The 14,296-nt window shown below is 34.3% G+C and overlaps 1 pseudogene; it reads right to left on the bottom strand.

Moving 5' to 3' along the window:
* Positions 1-12,488: 12,488 nt before the first annotated feature.
* On the bottom strand, positions 12,489-12,614 carry LOC142873115 (uncharacterized; annotated as a pseudogene).
* Positions 12,615-14,296: the final 1,682 nt, after the last annotated feature.

Genomic DNA, 14,296 nt, shown 5'->3' with positions numbered 1-14,296 from the left:
TTAAAATGCATTTAAATATAAAAATTAAAAAATCAAAGAGGACAAAAGAGTATATAATGGGAATATGTTTATCTCTCACCACTGAATTTTGATCTCCTTCCCTGTTTGCTGGCAACAATATTTAAAACAATTCTTGTATATGTTTCCATATTATTCTACACATCTTTGTGCTATAACACTGATTTGCACATTGTTTTTTTTAACTATCTCCAAGATATATGATTAGCAGCACATATGTGTCTATCACATATATATGTGTACAAATATATTTGCATTGTAATGTTATTCCATTGCACACATGAATTATAAATTATTTAACTAGTCCTGTATTGATAGAAATGTAAATATTTACTCTTTTTATTGTAAATATTTCTATTTCGGTCCTTGTACACATGTGCTCATATATTATGGGATAAATTCCCAGAAGTAGAACTGTTGCTTCAAATTGTAAGTGCTCCTAATCTTCTGATAAATATTGACATTTTTTCAAAGATATATAAAGTGTCAATCTCAGTTTCTTACATTCCTAAGAAACTGCCTCATAAAATGTTCAGCTTTCCCAATCTAATAGTTGAACAAAGACACTTCAATATTGCTATAATTTGTGTTTCCTTAATTAGGAGCATGGTTAAGTACCATTTGACATGTTTGAAAGCTATTGTATTTTTTTTTTAATGAATTTCCTCTGTATGTTCCTCCCTCATTTTTAAGCAATGGCAATTCTTATCCCCTGACACATAGCAGAATACTCAAGTACATACCCCAGTGTAAGAAGGAGAAAGTATGCTATTCTGATCTCTTCAAAGTATAACAAATGATGTGAGCATTTAAGGATGGAAAGAAATCTGTAATTGGAGTTTTCATCCCATGGTATATGGGTTCTTCCCTTCCATCTCCTTCCTTACTTCCTTCTGCTCCACCCAAGCACATTCTTAGTTCTCATTGGTAAGTTGCTTCAAAATTGATTGTACTGTAATAAATAATAAGCACAGGCTCAGAGGATCTGCCTTCGAATTCCAGTTGTGATATTTGCCTGCCTTAGGTCTTTGTATAAATTATTCAACCTAGCTGAAGCTCAACTGCTGTGAGGCTTAAATGATATAAAATATGTGTGCATGAAATAAGTTAAATAAATTATTTAATGGAAATTATAAGTCTTTTCACTTTTTACCACTGATTTAGTTCATGATGCAAGCATGTTCTGAAAATTCTAATACATTTTAATCTACAGATGCAACAAATGAGGTAGCACAAATAACCATATACAAATATCAATGTCCTTTGTTACTTGTCCAGAGGCAAAACATAAACCATACCACAAAATAATTTTTTTGGAATTTCGAAGTCCTCAATGCTATTAAAATGCACAATCTTGAAGAATTTCTTTCATTAAGCTACTCATAACATTGAACAATCTCACTATTCTGAGTTTAAAAATGTCTATTCTGAAAGTTTTACAAATAAGTATTTTTTTAATGTAAAGAAAAATAATCTTCTGGTCTATGAATATATGCCATTACAAGCAGGTGTTCAAATTACAATACCCAAAGACATAAGTTAGTCCAATAGATAAAAGCAGAGGAAACCACCCCTCTGTAAAGCTTGAGGAAGAGAATAAAATTATGCTACATTACAGGCATGCTGTAACTAAGGCCTACAGAGAGGCAGGTATCACCTTAAAACTTTTCTAAAATGTCCTTTCTATTATATAAGACATTTTTAAAATGTGTACATTGTTATAAGTAAATCACAAATTTGTATAACTTTTCCATACACATTTGAAAGAATATCCTTAGCAGTTAAGATTTTATACTGGAAAAACTGTAGGGCCATAAACATAATGGCCAGCCTGGCTTTCTGTCCCTCCAGCCCTCCAGCCTTCACATCTGGGGATGCTTGAATTCCACCTGCAGGTCTAGTCCCACCTCAGACTTTGGAGCCATTCCAGGATAGGGAAAAACTGAGGACAGATGTAATTAGCATTCTGCCAGTCCTTTCCACTGGAGTAAGAAAATGTGCATGGGGGCATTTTATGGGGTAGAGGTGGGGATGCAGAAGCCTAGAGAAAGTTTAATTAACTCCCACCTGCCCTGGGCTGGAGGTCCTCAGTGATGTCAATGTCCCACTTGTGAGCCTAACGGTTTCATTATACCTGATTTGCTTTTTAAGTCAAGGAAAGTGATGAGAGGCTGCTGTAGTACTCGCTATATAAAGTTAGCTCAGAGGAGATGAGATATTGGATGCATCCCATTCTCATAGAAAGAGCAGAGTGTGGGATGCTTGCATATACCTCATTAAATCACATTCAGGAAATAGACTTGAAGAGCTTCACAGGATATATAACGTGGCCATGATTGTTCTTCCATCTGTTTCTCTAATAGTAAGCCTCTGAAATGAAAGAGGCCTGTATGCTTGTCTAAAAGTAACAAAGCTTGTAGGAAGAATGGGGGAGAGGAGGAAAGAGCTGAGGAGGATCTTCCCTGCACTTAGTGCTGGGTACCTAACCTACCCTACCTGAAAATGGCCTCCTTAAATGTATGTGTTGAGCCAAGTTTATTCATATTTTTATCTTGAATGGATTCATGAATAAGAAAAGTTATCAACTTTATATAAAAAAATTTCTGAAACCTGCTGCCAGGAAGAAAAGGACCAATAAGTCTACTACTTGGGCTGGAAAGTTAACCTAAACATACTGAATGAAGAGACTCTTGGAATTTCAGATATTTCCCCCCTCCACTTTGTAGCTCATATGTATTAAATACATCCCTACCTTACACCTTTATACTTGAATCACTTTTGATTTCATGCCTGCTCTCCTAGTCCTTTGAGCCTAGTCTTCAACCTATAGTCTTCCTAAAGATCAGATTAAGTTAGAAGCAGAAGGCTAATTATCAAGTACTGATTTTTAAACTCAGATTAGTGAGATTATTCAATGTTATGAGTAGCTTAAGAAAAGAAATTCTTTAGAGATATTGCATTTTAAGAGCAAGTCAGTTTACCTATCTGAGCCTCAATTTCCTCATCTGTAAAATGGTAGTAATCACACCAACTCCATTGATTTTTAACAATATCAGAATGCCTTGCACATAGTAAGTGATCAATATGAAGCAATTGTTATTAGTGTTATCTATTTTCATTTATGACAGTATCCTGTCTGGGGTTCTGAAATCATTTGCCAAAGCCTCCTACCATCTGAGACTTCTATCTGTTATGCTTGGCCTATCCTCCAAGTCCCTGCCTGCCACAGAGGGAAGGGCCCCTGACAGAACATACTCTATTCTTGTTGGATTACAAGAAATCTGTTGCTGTTGAAACCTGTCCTGACACCTGTTTCCATGCTCAGCTCCCAGGGTATCCATTAATATCCAGCACCTGGCCACTCCCAGTCTGGCTACCTCACTGACTCAACGTTCCGTCACTGGTTTTACTCAGTGAACACATTATTGAATTTAGCAAAAACCAGTCATAAATCCAACATATATTCTAGTGAAATTCAACATGGGTGCTGCATGTGAAATAGACTGCATCCCCGCCACCCTCTTATTACTAGGGAACTTATGAACACACTTTATGCTTTCACAATGCAAACTTGGCAAATGTTAAGTTGTTGTGGCTTAGCATTGCAAAAGAATTCAAAGGAAACTACCCATCTCGATTAACATGCCTACTGTATTTTTATGTTCTTGGTTTAAGTTTAATTTGGGGCTCATTCTGAATTGTGTCATAGAACTGGACTTATTTGTTTGGCAGACTCAATTCAAAATCCCAATGAAAAATGTAACATTTTCCAAACCCAAGCAAGTGTACACACACACACACACACAGACACCATTAGTAAAACCCATTTCAAATGGTGTTTTTACTCTTCTGTTCTTTAGCAATTTTTTTATTTAGTGGGACAGAATGTTATTATTATATGGTCATAATTATAATTATTTTTGACATAGGATATATGATTTATTTTTTCTCATAAACAAAAAAGATTAAAATGTACTTGTTACTCACACCTGCATGTACTTGAGTTTGGGGCTTTCCCAGCTTAGGGCAGAGTTGTTTGTGTTTATGGCTAAATGGGGGGATAGTCCCCTGAAGGCATCCTTCCCAGGCCTCTAGTTTGGAAGGCTTAAATTTTGAAGGCTGGATAGGTGGATGATACCTGCAGGGGTTGTAGGCCATTTGACTTTCTGGAAGGGAAGAGACTAACCTGATATCCCAGGTGTTATTGGGTGATTGTGCATTAACTCAGCCACCCTAAATAGACAGTGTGGGCCCCTGAGGGTGTTTGAGAGGGACAGGAGCAGGGTAGACTCTGAAAGCTCTGAATTTCAGCCGTGATATTTGAAGCCAGCCCTGTGGTCAGCGGAGAGGGACACTTAAGGGAATCTGAGCAGAGCAACAATGCTTGATTATCAGTGGAAGACCTTGAAGAGCAATGTTGGGAAGGTAAACAGCAGGGACTGAAAACCAGACATTTCCTCCATTATTTTGCCTAAATAAAACCAGCAGTTTTTTATATACTACAAGGGGAAATAAGAAGGCCATGAACATGAGCTGATATTGATCTTAAAAGGTGAAGTCACAAAGTTTCCCTACCCGGCCTGACACATGATCTAATGTATTTTAAGGATTTGCATCCTTGACCTTTTTATGCCCTCATCCTCCTGAGCATCTAAGAGCCTTGAGAGATTATCCTAGAATGACTATTTCTGCCTCAGACTGGAGAATGACTCAACAATGTGTTTCTGACTGAAATCACTCTATAATGAGTATCTGTGAGTACAGAACACCTGCATTAATAAGGCATGTAAAGAACAAGTCAGACATCGGCTATTCTGAATCAACCATCTATTCAACAATACTCCTTTTGTACATTCCAAATTCTGGAGTCAGAGTGAGGTCTCTCTGATCTATCTAGGTTTGTTTGGCACCTCTTCCAGGTGGATGCAGTACACAGTGGCACTTCTTGGTGACTGCATGGAACCTTTGTGCAAAATAGAAAATGGTAGTTCTTTTCCTTCCAGGTGGGCGCAACCCCATGGAAAAAGGTACAGGGTTGGTGAGTGGCAGACAGGCTGAATTTTACCTCCCACTTTCCTCTCTTGAATAGATGTTCTTGTACAGGAGAAGAACCATACAACCCTGTGTGGCAGCCCTGATTCCTTGTCCAACTTTCCGAAAATAATTCCTCCTGGATAGTTCTCTACAAGCAATCAATAAACTTTTGTGATCATTTAAAAATAATTTCCATTACTAGCCCATGATTTTTCTGTTAAAGATGTCAAAATCCATATATCACCAGTGGAAAATTAGTTTAATAAAAGTAAAAATCACTTGTATATATTTCACAAGGCATATTTATTAACAAAAGGTGAATGCAGTTTTACTGTAAAAGTATAAGAATAAAAATAGAATTATATAATTGGATTCAACCTCAGGAGTTAGATTGGAAGCAAATTTTGAAGGAAAAGGGAATGGACATTAGGAAGAATCAGAATTGTTTAATGTGGGGATCTGAAGGAGGAAAATGGAGATTGGACAAAAAAATGAAAGGAGAAAAGTGAATTCTAGTTAGTGAAGAAATGCTTCATCTTTTGTCTTTAAGATATCCTTGAATATGAATTAAGCTGCCTAATTATGGTCATAAATGTGATTGAAGAGTCTCCACATTTCCAAAAGGATATTACCATCCCAGAATATCAGAATAATAGAACATTGTTAAAAATAGGGAACATTTTAAAGCTTGAGATCCACTGTGGTAAAGAAGGAAAGATTTAAGGGTTTATTATCTTGAAAATGCTGAATATTCATCACACCAGAGAACCGTGAAAGGAAAATAATATTCAATGAAAGAAAAAAAAAACACCTCTCTATAGTTAAAGGAAAATTAAGAAACAATAATGAAAAAATTGAAAGAAAAAAGAAGGAGTGCAGAATCTATCATTGGCTGATTATATGCATTATTATTCATTTTTGGCTAGAGCAAAAAACCCCCACCAAATTCTTAATGTGTTTTATAACAATATTCATTTCTTGCTCACATTAAGTGAGGACTTCAGGTTGGCTTCAGTTCTGCTGGGTTCAGCTAATCTTGGTTTGACTTGGCTTAGCTGTGCTTGGCTGTGCTTGAATCAATGTGTTTCTTCTTCTGGAACTTAGTCTGACTTTCCCAGATACCTTTGTCTTGGGGTATGTTCTAACAACGGAGGACAGGAACAAGATGGGCAGCTGAAACAAGCATTTAAAATTTCTACATGGACATGACATCTATAATATCTGTTCATATTTCATTGGCCAAAGCAAGTCCCGTAGCCATGTACAAATACATAAGGCAGAAATGTATACTTTATTAATTTTCCATAGCTGCTGTAACTAATTACAATACACTGGATGGCTTAAAACAATAGAAGTCTATGCTACCATAGTTCTGGGGGTCAGAAGTCCTAAATCAGTACCTTTCGCCTGAAATCAAGATGTTGGCTGGGCAGCACTCCCTCTAGAGGTTTTAGGGGAGAAGCTGTTCTTTGCCTCTTTCAGTTCTTAATATCTGCCAGCATTCCTTGGCTCCTGGCTACATCACTCCGATCTTTGCCTTTGTCATCACATTGACTTTGTTATATGCATGTATCAAATCACCTGATGTTCTCCTCTTATACATGGAATTTAGGGCCCAATACAGGATTATCCCAAATAATCTCCTAAACTCAAGATCTTTAACTTAATTACACCTCCAAAAACCATTTCCCCCCCCAATAACATAATGTTAAATGTTCCAGAGAATAGGAGCTGATATCTTCTGGGGCCATTAATTGGTCTACTAAAGTTTACCCAAAGGGCAGGATGGCAAGAAAGGAGGAGATGAATACACTAAACAAATAATCTACCATATATACCATGTGTTAGGAAATATTGTCAGCTTTTAAGATGAGTCAACAGAGGTATAGACAGCCATTATATGTTGTACCTCTTACTCTTAACTTTGAAATCTTTTAACATAATGTAGACAGCTATTAAGTTGCTGGGTTTAGAAATGGCCTGCATAGAGACATTGAAAATTGGTCCTCTAGTGTGATTTTTCAGTTCCCATTCAGAGGATCTTTCGAAATATTTTCTAATTTTAATATAATTTTAACATTATAATTATAGTTACTAGTATTCAAGGCCATATATATTTAAGACATTTGCAGATTTATATAAATATTTTTGTTTTGAAAATGCAAGTCATTTGTCTCCTTAAAATTAAGTGCTAATGAGTGTTGAATGGTGCCAGAGGTCAAAAGTGAGACTGCTTAATGAGGTCTGGAAAAATGACTGGCAACTTCGGGAATGAGCCAATTTGTGATCTAGAGCTCCAAGGGGTTTCAAATTTGGAAATATATTTTTAAAAACTGTTTCTATTGTACATGAAGTGCTTTTATTTACATAAGTTAAAGCCTTTTATCTCCCTTTTATCTTACCAAAATCTTCTAAGATTATGAAGGCCAGTTATTACTATCTGCCATTTACAAATGAAGAAACTGTGATGTAGCCAGATAACATGACTTTCCATAGTCACATTGGGAAAGCTATAGTATAGTTATTAGTTATTATGACTAGCTATTATGACTATCCATTAAGTGTTTATTAAGGAATCTCTGTACTTAATATAAAGAAAAGAAAATGGAAGGCAGAAAAGAAGTGAATGTATCAGGCCTTCTGATGGGATTTTTTTAGACATAAAAAGTTTAGCAAATAAAAAGTAGGAAGTGCATTTAAAATAGAAAATGAATTTTAATTAAGAATTAAGTAAACTTAAATTTATAGATCAATTAAAAAATTAAGTTTCTGTACAGCCAAGGAAACAATCATTACAGAGAATAGACAACTTACAGAATGTGAGAAATTATTTGCATGCTATACATCTGATAAAGGTTGATAACTAGAATACATCAAGAACTCAGGCAAATTAGCAAGAAAAAAATCAAACAACCTCATTAAAATGTGGGCAAAGGACATGAACAAAAACTTTTCAAAAGAAGATAGACAAATGGCCAACAAACATATGAAAAAATGCTCAATATTTTTAATAATCAGGGAAATGTAAATCAAAACCAAAATGAGATATCATTTAACTCCAGCAAGAATGGCTTTTATCAAAAAGTCCCAAAACAATAAATGTTGGTGTGGATGTGGAGAGATAGGAACACTCATACACTGCTGGTAGGACTGCAAACTAGTACAACCTCTGTGGAAAGTAATATGGAGATACCTTGAAGAACTAAAAGTACAACTACCACTTGATCCAGCAATCCAACTACTGGGTATTTGCCCAAAGGAAAAAAAGACATTCTATAAAAATGACATCAGCACTAGAATGTTTATAGCAGCACAATTCACAATTGCAGAGATGTGGAAACAACCCAGGTTCCCATAAATACGAGTGGACTAATATAATGTGGCATATGTATATCATGGAGTACCCCTTAACCATAAAAAACTGGTGAACTACCTCTTGTATTATCCTGGATGGAGTTGGAGCCCATTCTCCTAAGTAAAGTATCACAAGAATGGAAAGTCAAACACCACATGTACTCACCATTAAATTGGAACTAATCTTTCAACAGTTACCTGCACTTATGGAGGTGACATGCATCAAGGAATGGCAGGTGGGAGAGAGGAAGAGGGGATGGGTAAATTCACACCTAATAGGTGTGGTTCATGCTGTCTGGAGGATGGGCACACTTGTAGCTTTTACTCAGGTGGTGCAAAGGCAATTTGTGTGACTAAAGCGTTTGTATGCCTATAATATTCTGAAATAAAAAACAAAAAAAAGAAAACTTGCTTTAAAAAAATCAACCAGTCAACTTAAAAGTATTATTTGGTGTTAAGAAACTATCTGAAAAAAACATTTTCTTGATTGGTTTAAACTGTTAACTAATGCTCTTTAATTTCCTCCAGCTCTGCAATTTTCTGGGAAAAAAGAATGACCAAAAGATTAATGTTGTTAACTTAATACATACCAACATTTTCTGTATTGGCTCTTGCAGTAGAGATGAATTACAGCATATCTGGAGTCCACGTTTCTACCTCAGTGTTTAATTCCTATGAGGTTAGAAAAGGATGTTGTTGCTTGGCAATCATGCTCCATGTAACTTATAAATCTGCATGTCCCTGTCTTTGTCTTTATGTGAACTCAACAGAAAAATATGTATATGCAACTTGTTTCATTTCATCTCCCAAGCCCTGTACTATAGAAAATAGCAGGTGTTATATATAACACTTGTGGAAAGTTGGAAAGTCTGTGGATATAGTGAAGCAGAGAACTGCAAACTCAAGGGAGACACAAATCAGGACTTAATAATTCTGCATGCTTTTGGAGTTAATAGTGATGATATGAGATTAAAAATTCAAAATGAAAAGCCCCAAAGATAAAGTTTAATGAACTTTTATATAAAATAGTTTCCCAAGTTAACAGCTCTGTAAAACAATGACTTCCTCAAGGCAAGAATATGACAGTTACATTGTTATATATTTTTTTCTTTTTTTGAGACAGTGTCTCACTCTGTTGCCTTGGCTCGAGTACAACGGTGTCATCATAGCTCACTGCAACCTCAAACTCCTGGGCTAGATCAATTGATCACCCTGTGTTAGCATCCCAGGTTGCTGGGACTACAAGAACGCACCACCACCTCCAGCTAATTTTTCTATTTGCGTAGAGAAGGGTTTTGCTAAGGCTGGTCTTGAACTCCTGGCCTCAAGCAATCCTCCCACCTCAGCCTCCCTAAAGTGCTAGAATCACAGTCGTGAACCACCTCACCAGGCACAGGTTGTTATATTTATTTGTTATATTTATTGCTTAACAGAGTGGGATTAATGAACAAAATAAAATATTAATAAACTTATTAGTACTTAAGTTTGATACAAATACATTTCAATTCTAAATATGGAAATAAATGTATGTTACATGTTCAATTTACAATTAAACTGAAAAGATTAATCTTCCAAATTGCTTTGGTTTATGATATCTAATATTAATTGCAAAATTAGTAAAATAGTATTAATGACTTTAAATCTAAATATTCAATTTTAGTGATGATTTAATTTTACTTTAAGGTAATGATTTTCTATTAACAAAAATTTGTCCTTTGTTATAATTCAAATAGAATTGACAGATTATTTTATTGCAGTGTCGGTTAACTTCAGCCAAACAACCTGTTTAACATATGTTTCATTGAAGTTTATGGTTGCTATCTGAAAAGTGGTTAGGCATTGTGGAGATAAACCTCAGACTCTATCCTGACAATCTATGTGAAGAAGAGGATTGAGATGGTGTTTCAGGCCAAAAACTGCCAAAATAAATCTACAATCACTTTTGCCTGGACTACTCAGATATTTATTATGTGGCACTATCTTAAATTTTGTTTTCCACATCTGTTTTTGGACAGTAAAATCCTAGAAGCTTAGATTTTTTAAGAAACTATAAAGTGGTTATGTTTTAAATAGTTTTTTTGTAATGTTAAATTCATCTCATTCCTCACTGTGTTTTTGGAATGAAAGCAAGAAAATATGTCTGGTATGAATCTGATATATAGAATTCACTTAAAGTAAGATAAAATATTTCATATAATGAAAAGAATTTAGGGATATCAGACCTATAATACCATTTAAAATTTTTTAAATGATTATTGGTGAAAATGAAATCCATTTCTCATATTCTTTTATTTGGAACACCACTTATATCATGAATATATATATGTATATATGATACATATATAATCTATATTATGTATACACATATATTTATTTATACATCTATGTGAATACATATGTGTATCTCTACATATGTAAATATATATATTCAGCAAATTTGAAATCATTGAATTTTAATTCTGGAAGGGATTTTAAAAGTCAACTTCCATTTAGTAGAGCAATTCCCTGAGAGAAGAGGTCATGTGTGTTGAATGGTGTGGGGAGTGAGAGAGAGAAATGCGTCTGGGATTATTCCTACAAAATTGGCTCCTGCAACTGAGTAAAAGTCCAGTTATCCCTCTGTATCCATGGGGGATTGATTCCAGGGCTCTCCACAGACACCCCAATCCATGGATGCTCAAGTCAAATATGGCATACTATTTGCATACAACCTATGCATATCTTTGCATACACTTTAAATCATCTCTAGATTACTTGTAATACCTAATAAAATGCTTGCACATCATTTGTGTGGATTCAACATAGTACTCAGTGAGTGGCAAATTTAAGTTTTGCCTTTCAAAACTTTGTGAAATTATTCTTTTTTCAATTATTTTCTATCTGCAGTTGGTTGGATCTTTGGATGTGGAACTCACAATGGCCAATGGTACACCAGTCACAATGTATTTTTCTTAAGTATGGGGTCAAGAAAATTAGTTTGAAGGGTACCAGGGACACAACTGGGAACTGAGATGAAGGTGTGAGGTGATTTTAAAGAATACTTAAGGCAAAACTAGCAATTTCCTTGAGACTGGTCCAGGTAGGTCGGTCTCTCTCTCTCTCTCTCTCTCTCTCTCTCTCTCTCTCTCTTTCCTTTTACCCTTCCAAAACTAAGCACATTATTTTCTTAAAAGACATTCCATAATTCTTGCCCAAAGACTCCATTTTTACACACCAAGAATGGATTTTTAAAATTAACAAAATTCACAAATAATATCATACCTGCGTATTTAGGGATAATCAGTAAACACAAAAGAGAATAGCATGACATTAATGCTGTCATTATTTTGTACACAGACCACTTAGACTCACTAGATTAAAAACACTAGAATTTATACAATAGAAGCAACATATGAGATAAAGGAGGGAAAGTGAAAATATAACTCTATAGATTTTCTTATTTCTAAGAGACCAAAATTTGATATCTGGCATTGCAAGCACGGTTGATAACAAAAATCTAAAAGCAAATTTTATTTTTCTAATATTCTGGTACCAAATGGTCAGCTAAGGAATGCAACTGTTTACAAATAATAAATAATGAAGAAGTTAAATTTTTTAAAAATTTACTTAAATTTACTTAAATGATTACTTAATTTACTTAATTACTTAATTTACTTAAAAAATTTACTTAAATGGTCTAACCATGATATCATCTCTGTAATATTACAAACAGAATAATAATCTCTTCAGGAAAAAAGTTTAAAGATCCAAGTTTAACTGAAATAAAATAAATGCACGCATGCATTTTATACCATAAGAAAGTCCAAAGAAGAATTACCATGCAAAGAAAAGGTAAGAATTATCTTGATTTGTCAACTTGTTCATTTAAAGTTTGATACTAATGAACAAAATTATAAATCATTATTGTTTTACTAGTCCTCTGAACTTCCAAGGCATTCTACTAACAATTTTAATTTTTGGTATTTTTATAGTTAACCAGTTTTATAGTTAATTTTTTATGTTTGTATGCCTCTCTAAATCTAAAACTCTTTGAGGACAAGAACTAGCTCTTATTTATTTATTTAGTTAGCTAGTTAGTTCTGTCTCTGTAGAGACTGTCAAAAATTGCCAATGCCAACTATATTTCAAGTGGTCATGGCAGGGTATTGGGAAAAGTTTTCAATTAGCAATAAACCTCATTGGCTACGATACTGCTACTGCACAAAGCTAAGAACTACCTCTTATTTTTCTCTACTCCAGAATACTAGCACAATATCTTGAATACAGTGAAAACTAAATAAAAGTATAAATTAAATCAATTTGTGTAGTGATGACTTTAATATTAATCAAAATGGCATTCTAATTTTACCCTGATACAAACCTCATAATTACCATCTTATCTAGATGAGTTAGATACAAGTATAAAGCACTTATTGCTGACACATTATTGATTGGTTTTTATTCAGATAATAGAAGATTTAGGGTACAGTTTCATAGGTAGAAAAAATACCAGGGTGAAGGGGAATTAGTAAAATGCTTTTTCATTTGCTTTGAGATTCAAGATCGAGTGATTTTCAACAGCACATCAATAATAAAGTTCTAGATCCTTGTGTTCTATACTGTAGGTCCTCTGGAGACATATAATAGACTTCTCGGGTGAAATAAAGTTTAAGTAAATAGAGACATGTTTACTCAAACAATCTTTGCTTAGTAACATGAGTTTTCATATCCAATGTGCTTGTGCCAGACTTTAGGCAATAAAATACAATGAATGGGATAAAGACATTTATTCTTTTAAAACTCTGTTTCCATTTTAATTTTATTTCTAAGAAAGTCTTTTGGTAAGATGTAGTTGACAGTTGCCTCATTTCTTCTTTTATTTGAGAAAAGAGGACATGGATGGAAACATTTTTGAGTTAGGAGAAAGGTGGAAAGATGAGTATGATTTAATCTCTATACTCAATAATTTTATAGTCCAATGGGATAGAAAAAAATGAAAGAAATAACAAATAAATGCTTCAAATATTCAAAAATAAAATCAGAACAAAGAAGCAATCCCTGGGAGAAATTTTCCAGCTGAAAATGATTATATTCCTCTTCCTGAGAAAAATAACATATAAAATCATGTGTTTGTATATATATGATTGATATTTATTATTTGTTTGTAGTTATCTAAAATTCACAGAGATTTTAAAATTGTCTTTCCTATGACTCTCCTCTCCTCCAGTGCAAATTCTTATGATTGGCAGCTAAAGTTCCCATTTCTAGATTTTTGACTTTGTTTAACATCTTTTGGTCATAAAATAGGAGATTTGTAGTTTAATGTTACCTTCTACCTGAGCCACGTGTTCTCTGTTATTACAAATGTTATCCCTATTCCACCCCTAGCCCCAGGTTTAACATATCCTACATCTAAAAGCTTTTGCTTCTATCTGTGGAATCAGTCTTCTTGTTACCTCATTTGTAAATGAATTCATGCAACTGCTAGTCTTATGTTTAAGTCACATTGATGGTAGCTTGAAAGTAAAGAAGAGTCTCTAGCAATATCTGTTGAGATGACCAGGTTTCACACAGGCAATTATCTATCGGACTGTTTATAAAGTGTGTCTCATACAAGGTCTGTCCAGAAAGTATCCAGCCATTGTCAATATAATGAAAATGGTTTACTTGCTGGATACTTTCCAGACAGACCTCATATATGCAATCTTATATTGCATAGCATATGAGATATGCATACCAATATGACATTTCATCTAAATAAGGTAATACCAACTGCAGGAATTATCTTTGCCATGACATTTGGATGAAAACAGATAGATGTATTCTTATCTACAATATGTAGATGGGAAAGCAATGACATTCCCTAAATATCACAGATACTTTTTAAAAAACATAGGATATTTAAGAGGAC

Source organism: Microcebus murinus, chromosome 9, assembly GCF_040939455.1.
Source record: "Microcebus murinus isolate Inina chromosome 9, M.murinus_Inina_mat1.0, whole genome shotgun sequence".
NCBI lineage: Eukaryota > Metazoa > Chordata > Mammalia > Primates > Cheirogaleidae > Microcebus > Microcebus murinus.
Note: the sequence above shows the minus strand (reverse complement) of the source record. Positions and strands in the feature narration are given on the sequence as shown.